Source organism: Crocodylus siamensis, chromosome 2, assembly GCF_052110815.1.
Source record: "Crocodylus siamensis isolate JL-2025a chromosome 2, ASM5211081v1, whole genome shotgun sequence".
Lineage (NCBI taxonomy): Eukaryota > Metazoa > Chordata > Crocodylia > Crocodylidae > Crocodylus > Crocodylus siamensis.
The window spans coordinates 173628002-173641732 of NC_143396.1; the positions used below are offsets into that span (position 1 = coordinate 173628002).

Here is a 13731-nt window from a genome sequence, read left to right on the forward strand (position 1 = left end):
TAGTACTTTTCTGTGTAAGACCCCCCCCGCCTTCGCCTTCCCTCAGCAGCTCAAAACCCTCCTCCCTCACCTCACACAGGCCCCCTTCACACGCTTCCCCATCTCTGGCTCACCGCAAACCGAACCACCCCTCAGGGGGCGGGGACTCTGTCCAATGGGCGAGGCAAGAAGGGACGGTCCCCGCCCCGGCCACACCCCCTCCTTGACAGCCGCTTGGAGCTTTGGCCCCGCCCCCGTCGCTGGCGGCTCAGCCAATCGCGGCCGAGCCGGCAGCTGCGGTGCTGGCGCTGGGCGTGTGTGCGAGTGAGAGAGCGAGTAAGCGAGGGAGTGAGAGGCAAGAAGGGCGCGTGCCGCTGCCTTGTTCTGTTGCCGTTGCGGACCCGCCGGTGAGTGACGCGGTCTCCTCAGCGCGGGTGGTGGGGAGGCCCGGTTTGGTTCCCCCACTCCCCTCAGCAGGGGCTCGGGCCGCAGTTTCTCGTCGGGGTCGGCGGGATAAACAGTGGGGATAAACTGTCGGGGCCAGCTCCGGCCTCGCGGATTGGCTGCCTCCAGCGTTCTACTCCTGCTGCGTCAGCTGCAGCCGCAGCTAGAGGGGTCTGAGGCCGCTGTGAGCACGCTGCCTTCCGCGGGGGGGGCGCTCCTGCTGCCGCCAAGTGCTTGCACTGTTCCTGTCAAACAGCACCCTCAGGCAGTGCCATGCCGCCCGCACCCTCACCTGCATGTAGAAGGGAAACCCGTGTACAACAGAGCACAGGTCTCTGCGACAGGTTATGTGTATCACCCAGTTGACCGGCAAATGGTACCACAAATTGAGACCAGCCCCACGTGCCAGGTGATGGTCATGGGATTGACTGGAGAATGGCGTCATAAATTGAGACTGGCCACAATTGCACTGTGATTATCACACAGTTGGCTGGTGAAGCATGGATACATGTGCCAAGTGGTTATCACACGGTTTGCAGGTGAATCGCACCATAAATTGAGACCTGCTGCATGGGAAGGGTGATTACTGCACTATTCACTGGGGAATCGTGCCATAGGTTGAGACTGGCCACATGTGCATGGTGATTATCACGCAGTTCATTGGTGAATCACGCCATAAATTGAGACCAGCCACATGTGCCAAGTGAGTATCGCACGGGTCACTGGGGAATTGTGCCATAAATTGAGACAGCCACATGTGCCAGGCGATTATCACAGGTTCAAAAGGATGATCCAACTAGAAAAAGAACCAACCAGCTATAAAGCTAGTGCTTGAAAAAGTGTACTGACTCTGTAGCTGGTTTCTATCCTTTCATTTGAACATGAGGTAGGGCTCACTAGAAGCATAGCGGAGCAGGGCTGGAAGGGCTTCCAGAAGTCATCTAGTCGAACCCCCTGCCTGAGGCAAGATCATCCCTATCCAAATCATCCTGTACAAATCTGTTCTCTAACTTCGTAGTAAAATTACACCGTCCATCCGGACATGAGGCAACACACACACAACGCCCTAACTTGCCACAGGTAAAGCAGCTGGACCATGGCAGCAAAATGATGCATCTGATAAATGTATTTGGAATGTTAGGGGAAGGGGTATTCAACCTCCCCCAAGCTCCACAGGACAGATCCAGTCCACAGAGCCCTGTCATCCAGCCCATGGGGCTCCCCAAGGGTCTGAAAATTTGGTGGCAGCCTTAATTGCTACCAGATTTCTGGACCCAGGGGAGTGCCATGGGCTAGAGAGTTCAGCCCATGCATGCTAGGTTGGGTGGCATGGGGCTGATTGGGGTGGTGCAGAGCCAAAAAGTTGAGCATCACTGTGTTAGAGCATTTAAGCTGTAAGTAAAGGGTCTGTGGAGCCATGGCACAACAACAACAAAAAAGTGTTACAAAATTAATTGCCTGCAAGCCATAGTTAAAATGTTCCACTTAATTTATACCCTGTGAACTGCTTCTGTACCCAGTTGGTGCCCTGCAGCTGTGTAGGTTTGTTGAGCAGGATGGTAGATTACCAGAATAAACCTGAACTCTGCAGACAGGTAAAGGTAATTTGATATTGATGAGAAGAATTCCCTGGATGTCTGTATCTTGATGCTTTGAATGTATGCAAGGTGGTTTTCAAGGAGCTGTTTGACATTGGCATGTGAGACCCTGAAAAGGCAGGAAATAGCAAGTGAATGAAGGTTGCGCAAGATTTTTACTCAGTCAACTGTTATGTGTTGCTCTGTACACTTCATATACCCCAACTGTGCTTTTCTCATGGCACTCTTTCCTTGATTTGGGCTAATCAGTTTGCTGGATTATTTTAATCCAGTAATGGGTTACTGTTCCAATCTGATTAGATTAGTTGAATGGGATAGTGGAGTGTAACCAGCATTTTATACCTGTCAGTACCTTAACTATTAAAATCCAGAAATGACATGGGAGTGAGACATGTCTTCAGACCTCATCAGGGCAGTCCATATAAAACACTGCTCAAGATATGTTTTAGTATGGTCTCTATCCTGGTACTTCTGGTGGAGATGTGCCAGGGTGATTTCTGGGGAATGAGGGAGGGGTGGAAACAATAGTGTAGACATAGTCCAAACAACTAAAAAAGAAATGTCAAGTATTAAGCCTGTTTTTGTCAGCACCTGGTAACTCATCTGTGTTTTATGTGGCCAATCAATGCACTTTATTCTTGAAAGGCTGGATTATGGAGCAGACTACAATGGGCAAGATTGTTTGTTCTGTGCCTTGTAGTGTCTTTTCAAGTGTGATGTCTGAGTACAGGGAAAATCAGTTTAATGCTTTTAAACTCCTTTTTTTCTCTTAGCTATTGTTTTTCCTGAGTGTCTGGTAACTTGAGTTTCTGGATCTACAAGTATTTTTATCCTAATCATGTTTCATATAATTTATTTCCTTGTTCAACATAATGGTGAGAAATTTAATTAAAAGGAATACTTATTCTCATTGTTTACCTGTCATCAGGTTGCCATTCCTTTTGGTTGTTTATTAAATAATATTTTGCAGTATATTATAATTTGGAAAAAAACACTATTACTAATGTATTAGTAAAATACAGAGTGTAACTCTTTAGATATCTGCTGGCTTTGGAAATTATTAAACTTTGTACCTCTGTATCTTTCTGTCTGCAGTTGAAGAGAGAATTTGGGTATATCAGCTTGAGGAGACAACAGTGAGGAGGCAGAGGAAATCTAGGTATATTTGCAGAGCAGAGTCCAGTCCTGAAAACGTTTCCAGTTCTGCAAGTCTTGGCAGAAATCTAATTATAAGGGTCCAGGCTTTTTAATGCCTAAGATTTGGAGCGTTAAACATGAATTCAGGAGTTTTCCTTTAAGTGAGCATTTTATTTTAAAAGGTATCCAGACTGTAGCCATATTGATCTAGAGGCAAAAGGAATCAAAACTTATGGAAGAGGTCTAATAAAAGATATCACCAACTAGATATTTGCAGACAAATTATTTTATTTCTTTTTAAGCTTTCAGGCCCACTGCCTGATGAAGGGTGAGCATGCCTGAAAGCTTGCAAAAAAAAAATTGTTTGCATATATGTAGTTGGTCTAATAAATGAGATCAAAACTCGTGGGAGAGGTGATTCATTTTATTATAAAAATCATTTTACAATCGGATAGATTTATTTTGCTTCCTATTAAGACTTGCTGTAATTAAAAATAATGAGTGGAAAACAATGAGTGGAAAACTGTTTTGTTTTTTCAGTTTGACTTTGTGCAGAATAACTTAAATATCAAACAATGTGTTCAGGGTTGGCTTCTATTTTGCTTTCCTTCTTTAAAGGTCTGCTTCATTCATGTCCTGAGGTCTGTCTCTTAGGGTCTTAGATTGCTTTTTTTTCAATAGAGAATGCATTCAAAGTCTGATTTTTAAACTCTCCTGGGATATTAGTAGTGGCACTTCCCATTTTGTTAGAGCTGAGGCAGTGAAAAAGGATCTGCAGCCCACAGCCTAAAGGACAAGTTGAGCTTTTGTTGTTCTGCAAAGCATTCTGCAACCGCATAACCTTTTACCTACTTTTCAGAGCTGGTCATGTGACTTTTCTGGGATGTAGAGGAGGGGTGGGGTTTCAAGAAACATCAGTGATCAGTTGCTCAATAGCCTGTGTCCTTCAAGTGACACATCAGCTCCACACAACTGAGCCAGGATTTGAAATCTATTTAAAATATGAAGAGGAAATGTAGGAGGCAGGAGTAAGATGGAGAAATGCATTAAAAAAGGAATTATTTCTGGAATGATCTATTGCTTTAGATGTTTGCTTGGCAGGAAAAATGTTTAGCTTTTCTGTATACAGATATAATGGTAATGTTGGACCTGGCTCCTTAAACAAATATATGATTATGTGAGCAACATTGGAAAATATTTGGTGTCAAAGCAACTTAAGCAGATGTTAAAAAAATTTGGCATGCAAATAAGTTGGAACAGTCCTCCATGGCTCCCAGTGTACTACACACTCTTCCCAAACTCCAGATATTTAGGAAGAAAAACCTGCTTGAAGATTATTAAAAGGCAGTCTTGCTTCCCTTGCACAAATCAACTTTTTTGTATGGTCTCTTTAAATGATGGTATCAGTGTTTGGATCTGTTTGGATCTATCATTAGCTCACTTCCTTTGTTACTTCCACATCTCTGCCCAGAAGTAACTGCTAGAGTTTTGCCTCTGTTGGGCCTGCTTAGCAGCTTCATCAATAGCTGTGCATTCTCCAGGGGCTGGAAACTCTTGTCTAGGAACAGTGGCATTTTAGTTATAAACAGCGTGACATATACAGGTTAAATATTGCAATTCTCTGTAACTGTATGAATATAATAATAGAACTAATTTGTGGAATCAGGGTTCCTTTAATCTAAATGCTTTAGGTGTGTCTTTCACAACAACAAAAATGCCTTCCACCCTCTTCTTGCTGAAACATTTACAGTGTTTCAGTTTTGCAGGGATGCTCTCAGTAGAGATCTACTGTGAGTGTTTTTTGCATGAATGTTCAGTATGCCATGCATTACAATTCAGGCCTGTAGTAATGCCATTCTAAATGTTTGTAGTGCAGAATCTGAGCAGAAAATAAGGAAGATACATTTTTCTAATAGTATTTTCCTCTAAATTGATTGTAGAATTTTACAGCAGTTTTGTTTCTGGACAGAGTTAGAGTATAGGTAGGCAAGCATGATATTGGATCATTTGTTATAGTGGGATAACTCTGCTTTATTTATGTATTTATTTATTTTTACCATATAGCTTGCTGCTGTGGAAACCAGGTTGAGTGATTGGTTAAGTTTTGAGAACAAAGTCCTGTGGTACCCACAGCTCAGTCTTCCTCAGTCAGGTATCCCTACATATCTTTGCCAACATACTTTTGACTGGGTGATGGGAAAACTGATCTTCTGTGGCTTCTCTGCTTCTTTCATATGACAAAAACAGTGTCCATACTTTTATCTTTGCGCGCTTTGGCGTTTTTGTTGTTTTGGGAGCTCTTGGCCATCAAAGATGTTAGCAGGGATCACTACATGGAAGTAGTTCTTCTCTGCTGAGGCTGCCAGTGAAGGTTTTAATTTTGACAATGGCTTGAGGTATTGACTTAGGTTACCGGAAGCTCAATTTCTGTCCTGGTGTCCAAACAGAAATAAAGTAAAATGGCTTTTACTTATCCAGAACCAATTTGAATTTGTGACACAGTTACAATACTCTTAATCACTCTTCCCAGCCAATACCCTTTTTGCAGCTGGTCAAGTAATTCAAATATTATAAAAGCCTTTGTCTGTCTGTTTGTCTGACAGCCAGCCAATCAGAGTGCGAAGAATTGGGACAAGTGGCAGTGTGCCATCATGATGGTGGGGACACAGGGAACGGAACGGGGGGGCAAGGCCAGCTGTGCTGGCTTTGCCCCCCACCCTGCCCCTGCAGGTGGTGATGGTGGACCGGGGGGGGATAACGCCACCAGAGCTGACCTCCCCCCTCCCCCCCCCCACCTGCCCCCACAGGTGACGTCAGTGGCGGTACGATTGGGAGCAGGATCAGGATGGCATGGGGAGGGGGGCGAGGCCACCAGCTCTGGCCTTGGCCTGCCCCTCACCCCTTCTGTTGTTGCTGCCTGCAGGGCCAACCTGGCAGTAGTAGGGGGAGGAGCAACCTGACATAGGGTGGGTGTGCTGCGGTGGTGGCAGTGGGTAAAGGGGAGGAGTGGGCCCAGGCCTGATGTGGTGGGGGGGCAGGCCTGATCCAGTGGGTGGGGAGCCATGGGCCTGGCCTCATGCAGCAGCGGCTGGGGGAGGGGAGAAGTGGGCCTCTTCTCCCCCTCGGGCCTGGGCCCGCTGTTCCTCCCCCCGCTAGAGTGGCCCAGCTCCCCCCACATCAGGCCCAGACAGCCAGGATGGGAAGAGGGAAGTGGGCCTGGACTGGGGGTAGGGGGGCACAGGGCTCCATCCCTGCCCCCTCTTCCTCCTCCCCCCTCCCAGTCATTCTTGATGGGCAATTGGCTAGTCCAACATAAAACTGACTATTCGTTTTGGATCAATTCCTTTAAAAAAAAATAAGTTCCATGTTTCATAAGGGACAACCAAAGCAGCACACTACTGCTAGAAGAAAAACATTTTTTTCTTAGAACTCTGCTGATATATAAAGATTAAGAATAACAAAAACTAGTCCATTCTGTTGCCTGGGTATGTGTATGTCTTTCAGATATTTTTTTCCACCAAATGGTGTTGTTTTCCCTTCAGAGTTGCTTTAAATAGGGATACTTCATGGTTGCTAATATGATAGGCAAAATAGTTTGGAGCCAGCATCATCATGCACTGTGTATATTAGCTAAATTGATTGATTTCTTAGACACCGTTGGATGCAGTGGATGTGTTTGTTTTCACCCTTCCACTCCATATGTGCTCTGACATGCTGAATGAAGACCACTATGGAGAGAAATGGGACTGACCTTTTAGCATTCACACAAATACATTAAGGGTGTAAAAGGTTAAAGTGTTTCCATTTAAACAACAATTATATTTATGCCATTTTCCACTTACTGTTTAGTTTGACAGGAAAGGCACTAGCCCTGGCTCCAACCCCTTATATCTTCACTTTGCTCGTGGCGCTGTATGGGTCCCAGGCTGCTGGTGAGTGCAACTGACCACTACGGGGCACTGGCCAGCTGCACAGCGACAGCTTCCCCGGATCCCTGTGGGAAGGGGCTGGAACCAGGGCTGTGAACCTTTCCTGTGCCCAGATCTTGCCACCACAGGGAGGGATGTGCTGGACCCCCGCAGGGGTCAGGAGGTGCTTCCTTTTGCAGCAGCAAGACTCCAGGCCGTGCAATGGATCTGCCTGGCCCCCTTGCAGTGGCGGGGCCCAGGCAGGGCAACAGGCAATGGGCTCCCTGCACCTTCCACCATGCTTGTGCCACTGTGGCCCACACCTGGAAGGCTCCTTCGCTCTGGCAGGCCAGGCCCTTCCCAGCTTGCCCTGGTGGAAGTGGGGGTCTGGTGCCAGTGGGATGGCCTCCCCTTGGGCATACTGCATCCTTCCTCCTCCTGCCCGTGGCACTGGGGCCATGTGGCGCCTGGCCCAGCTCTGAGGCGTGATTGAGCACATAGTTGGCTCAGCCCAAGGAGGTGCTACAGCAGCTGGGGCAGGTGGCACCATGTCTAAGAGGTCGCCACTGGCCCCTCACACAGTGATCATGGCCCCGTGGGATTCCTGAGGGGTGGTGGCACAGCAGGGATCCTGGGGGGAAGATTAGGTCTGCAACTGGAACTGCTACCCTACTGCCCCACAGGAACACCCTGGGGCTGTGCTCAGTGCGAGGGGCCAGCGGCAAACGCTCAGATGCGATGCCACTGTTTGTTCTGGCTGCCACAGTGCCTCCTTGGGTTAAGCTAGCTGCATGCTCAGACTTACTCAGAGCTGTGCCAGGCCCTGCAGTCCCAGTGCCATGGATGGGAGGTGGAAGGATGCAGTGTGCCTGGTGGAGGCTGCCCCACTGGGACCAGACCCCTCACTCCCTTTTCCAGGTCTGGGCCGTAGCAGCACAAGTGCAGCAGGAGGTACAGGGAGCCCCTTGCCCTGCCTGGGCCCCACCACAGGGCTGGGAGTCTTGCTGCTGTGGCAGGAAGGCCCTGCCTGACCACTGTGGGGAGCCCAACACTTCCTTCCCTCCCTCTCTCCCTATGGCGGTGGGATCTGGGCACAGGAGAGGGCCAAAGGCCTAGCCCCTGCCCAGGGTGGCAAGGGGAAGCTGTGGCTCTGCAGCTGGGCAGCACCCCTTAGTGGCTCAGCAGTGCCCACTGTCTCCTGTCAGTGGCCTGAGGCCTGCACAGTGCTGGGCATACAGTGAAGACATAAGGAGCTAGGGCTGGGGCCATTTCTGTCAGTGGTCACTAAACGAAGTATGAGTTATCAGGTGTGGGGGGGGTGGTTGGGGTGTGGGAGGTGGTGGGTGGTTTGGGGGAGGGTGCAGGTGGGTGACGGTGTGGGGGAGAGTGTATGTGTGGTGGGTGTGGGTACAGTGGGATGTGCGTGACAGACTCCCCTTTGTACCCTTCCCATGGTGCTTAGCCCCCAGCAGCAGCAGCAGAACATGGCAGCCCTTGGGGCACTTATGGCCCACGGCAGCTGGAGTCCCCCGTTGGCTTGCAGCTCTGACCAAGTCACAGGAGCTACATGTGGTGGCAGGGAATGTGGCCAAGTAGGCCCAGCTCCATCACGTGGGGCTGACTCCGTTATGCACAGCTTCCCGCTTCTATTGGCTGAGTCCTGGGAGCTGCATGTGGTGACAGGGAGCAGGGCCGGGCCATCAGCTCCATCTTGCGCGGCTTCCAGCCAAGCCGTGGCCCTCCTGTGGGTGACAGTAGGAATGCAGCATGCTAACTCAACAGGAATGGGTAGGGCTCAGCGCCATGCCAAGGGCAGCAAAGGCAGCCACGGTCCAGATCTGTCCTTGGATCCATCTATGTATAGATAGTGGTTTTATATGTCAACTTCACTAGGTTTTCCTCCACAAGCTACCTCGCCAAAATTCAGGAGGAGGTACTGGACAATGCCAAGGTATAAAAAAAGGTAATGTTTCCAAAAGGAGTCCATGTAGAATATAACTGATGTGTACAGAACAATTTCTTAGGCATGCATGGGCTGGCAACAGATCTTCAGTCTTATTGCATTTGTGACAAATTACTTTTCTTTGGTTCATCAACTTAGTTTGATCAACTTTGTAAATTCAACTTTTTACCCTGAATAATGCTTGAAATATTGCTTCCCTGAATGGGGTAGCATTGACAGTACTAGATGAGCTCCAGTTATGAGTGGGTGATGTAAGCATAGAAAGGATCAGAGCTGTGGTTTGAACCCCAGGACTGCATGAAAATAAGAGAATTTTAAAATTGATGTTGAGTGACCTGAGGGGGGCTTAATTTAAGGAGTCCCTTTGCTCAAACAACGCTACCTGAAGCACTAACCCCTCTCTGAAGTTGCGTGAGTCTCAGTGGTATTAAAGGATAGCCAGCATAAAGATTTTAGAGGCCTTGAAAAATGTTAGATGACCTCAGACTTAATTATAGTGGTGCTCCCATTCTGATATAATTGTTTCACTAGGATGTCTGTCAATGTAGCTTAGTTCTAATCCAAGTGAAATGGTAGTTAAACCTCATGTTTCTTTGATTCAGTATGAATATCTGAAACATTTTGTTTATGCCCCTGCTGTTTCTATCTCAATTCCTTTTATTCTATCTTCATGACAATGCCATCAGTCATCTGATAGGCAGAGCATATTGTTAGTTAAATGAGTTTCTATTGTAGGAAAATTTGTTTAAGACAATTATCTGAAGTAAACATTTGTCTTTGATTCAGAAAGTTTCTTTCGACACTGTTGTATGTTTGCTTAATCTTCTGGAAAGACAACTTCTCAGTCATTTGCACTAAATAGTTGCAGTGACAGAAATTGATTGGAGTGAGGATTCTTGCTGAAGTTGAGTAGGGTAATTAGGTAAGACTAAGGATAAGTAGAATGTGAGGAAAACAAAGTGCTTCTCTGAAATGGAATTTTTAAGTGGATAACAGTGTGTAAGCAGTCTTTACAGGCTTGTTTAGAAGTCGGCTCTTTCAAGGATACAAATCATATGACAGATGAATGAAACATCTTCCTTGATTCTGGCTTTAGTTTCTTGCTGCCCTTTTTTTTAACCTGGAAACTATAATACTTGTTACTTCCCTGTAATTTATAACTAATAGAACATTTTGTGTTTTACTCTGTGGATCTCCAGTTAACTGCTTTGGAGTCAACCACTTCTTCACATCATCTACTGAGAAGTCTTGTTCTATAACAGGATCTGTGGGAACCAGGTTTCTTGGTGCACCACAAAGTAGCCTCACACCAGTCTCTTTTCTTTCTGCTTTGTGCTGTGTGTTCCCTGACCAAGCTGATGCTTTGCTTTCTGCTTCCTGCCTGATCTTCTGCTCAGTTTTCTGTTCCCTACCCTATCTGTAGGCTTGGCAGAATTCAATTTTTTTATTATTTCACCATCTAAAATCAATGTTTATTTTTAAGCATTTGTTTTGATTTTTTTTTTTTATGAAATGACATTTTCTGGATTGCACAACTTAGGGGTGTTTTTTTGATTGTTATTGATTCAGTGCACACAAGCACATGCAGTAGCTGAGGGCCATGCCAGTAAGGCTGTATTGGGAGTGCTTGGCTCCCAGGAAGTGCCAGTAGGGCTGTGCCAGTAAAACTGTGCTTGGCCAAACTCCCATGGAGCTTTGCCTGGCCTCCACAGAAGTTTGGCCCCTGCCCTGATCACTCAGTCACCAGGCCAGGCTGAGTTTTGTGGGAGTTTGGCCCCTCTCCCGATCACCAGGCTGGGACCTGGGCAGAGGTGAGCGGCTACCAGCACCAGGCTCCCCACTGCTACCTCATCCCTCCACCCCCTTCCAGCACAGCCCTACCAGCATGACCCCCAGCTCTTGCAGCAGCTGCCATGTGTGTTCATGTGTGCATGTGCACGTGCTCATGCCTGCACGTGCGCAGCACCCCCTGCCCCAGATTTCCTTACCTCTGTCCCAGAATTTATTTTTTTACATCTCCTTTATGTAACCGTCAATGATTACCAACAAATATTTTTTCCATCAGTTTGCAAGTGTCAGGTGAACTCAATGTTTATTGATTTAAAAAAAATCAAATCCTGTCAAGCCTACCTATCTGGCACTCGTCTGTCTGCCCCTCCCTAGTCTGCTGCAAGCCACACACGTAGACTTCTGGTGTCACTTGTAGCACCTGTGCTGCAGGTTGATCATCCTAGTTGTAGGACAAGACTTCTAGCACCGATTGAGAAGCCCAGCAAGAGGTGTTCAGTTAACCTTCCAAATAATGAAATGTGGGTATGTATATACTATTGCTAGGCCACGCATCACTATTACAGTGCATCCCTAGATTATCTGCACCGCAAACTGGTTACTGACATTTTGACAGTCCTGGTGACTAGCAACAATGACTACTAGCAAACTAGTGGAAATGAGGTCCAGAACCTCATATCATGTCATAAATGGATGATGGTAGGGCATGAGGAAAGCAGTAAGAAAATGAAAATGAAGGGAAACTGCTGCACTTCTCATGGATCTTTTTGCGGTTCACTTATCCAAATGAAATTTGCTATTTGCCTTGGGCTTTGAATGTACTGTAACACCAGGGAAGCTAAAATGATTAGTATTATTATGGTGAAAACATTAGAGAGAATCCCAGTGTAGGCATAGCTTTGAGGTGGGGGGAATAGGACTCAAGTGGTGGGGGGGTGCAAAGGATTTGGGTCAGGCTTCTTGATTCCATCTACTGCCTCCCCTCCTACTGGTGCATGAGATGCTGCAGTCGTTGGGGGGATGAATTTAACCTCCAATAGATTCTATAAATGGACAATAATAATAAATTTATAATTTTTCCATGTATAGAAACTAATTATTGGGCAGTTGTCTTAAAATCAAAGTTATCTTGGATTCTGGCGATATTCTCTAATACTTCATATAAAGGACCATGTTTAAAAAGTCACCAACATGAAAGATCACATTTTAATTTGTGGAAAAAAGTTTATAATGAAAGTTGGTGAGGGGCCTGGGTCAGCATTAAGTATCTGCTTTTGCAAACACACATGCAGACCAACAGTTCAATATGAGCTACATTTAAATGGTAAGTTAGGAATCTGAATAGGTAATAAGTATAAATGCGAGTCAGGAGCAGCAGGCAGATTTGAAAGCAGTGCTTCATGTTGCACTCAAGTTTGTGCAAAAGATGTTCTTAAACTCAGCAAGAGAATAGGGAAAACCCTAAATCAGGACTGTCAAAAATATGGTCCCAAGACCAGATCCAGCCCATGGAAATGGGTCCTCCAGCCCTTGGATTTCTTCATGGGTTTGGAAATTTGGCTCCAGGACAAGCAGTGACTGTTAATTGGTGTGGCTTCTGGAGCCTCAGCAATTCATGCTGCTGCTGCTTCTCCTTGTGTGGGCTGTAACAGGAGTGTGTAGCCATGTTATATGTGGAGCTGTAAGTGGGATGGAACTGGCAGTGGGTGAAGCAGCCACCATCAGGGATTCTAGAGCCATAGCAATTAGTGCTGGTACCACCAGTTTTCTGGTTTTATGGGCCAGATAACTTAATCCCACAGGGACAGATGACTTTGACACCCACCTTGTTTAAAAAGGAAATAGAAACTTCTGGACATTGTAATTAAAATGTTAATAAAATGTAATTTTAAAACATCTTAACTTGTCCATATAACTTCAAATCAATAACTTTATGCGGATACCTTGCCATTTGGCTGAAATCTAGGTCTTCCCTGTGGGCCTTGAACACTGGGTTATATGAGAATAAAGTACAGTCTGGTTAATTTATCACTCCAGGGGTATCCATCAGAAGGTATTCATTCTCAACTTTGTGAAATCTATTTTGCATGTCATAGCAATTATTAGTTAAGAATGATTTTTGACGTTTATAAGGGGAAAAAATCCAAGTGCAACTTGTATGCCGTATGGCTTGCGAAATGAGAACTGTACAATTATACAGAAAAATGCTTAATATATAGTTTCTTACTGGAAAAATTCAGAGGGTTCACTGCAAAACAGTTACACAATTGAGATAGTACATGATGTAATAAAAAAAAAAAACAACTAGTTTTTGCATCTTGTTGAGCCAAGTAAAACTGAACCATGTCCAGTACTTCGGGATCACCAGCTGGCTGGACAGGTGCTATGGAGGGCACAGGTCAGTGCATTTCATGCTGTCTAATTATCAGGAGAAAATTATATTGTCATGTAACGTGTATATATACATGTGGAAATGACTAGTTTTGCCTTAACAACTGACAGGTTAGCCAAAATGTTTTGTACTAATCCAGTAGCACTGGTAGGGATTCAGTGCACTGACTAATAAGACCATTGTGACAAGTTATCCCAATAACTAATAAACCAGAATACACTGTATGATCTCAGGGGCAAGTGAGTGCAAAGTGACAGGATATGGCTTGGCAGGAGTCATTTTCTCCAGCTCCTGCATTGTGCTGGGCAGGTGGGCACATCCTGGCCCTGTCCACATCTTACTCCAGGTCCTGGCACATACACTGGGTGGGTGCTGGCATCATCTGTGGATGTTGTTAGCAGGTTCCAGGTGGGGGTTGCTTCTGCTTCTGGCACTCACAGCACGAGTGTAAGCTGCAGGGCCCAGACATTGTGCCTCAGGGCATGTGGGGACAGTTTAGGCAGGGAGAGAGAGAGAAGATGT

The 13731-nt window shown here is 46.2% G+C and overlaps 1 protein-coding gene across 2 annotated transcripts in view; it reads left to right on the forward strand.

The window, feature by feature from the left end:
- The first annotated feature begins 257 nt into the window (after positions 1-257).
- CPT1A (carnitine palmitoyltransferase 1A) overlaps positions 258-13731 on the forward strand; it is a 68230-nt gene continuing 54756 nt past the window's right edge. For both annotated transcript variants that reach the window (XM_090032348.1, XM_090032349.1), the window contains exon 1: positions 258-386. The gene's annotated coding sequence lies outside the window, so the exon portion shown is untranslated. The remainder of the gene's footprint in view (positions 387-13731) is intronic.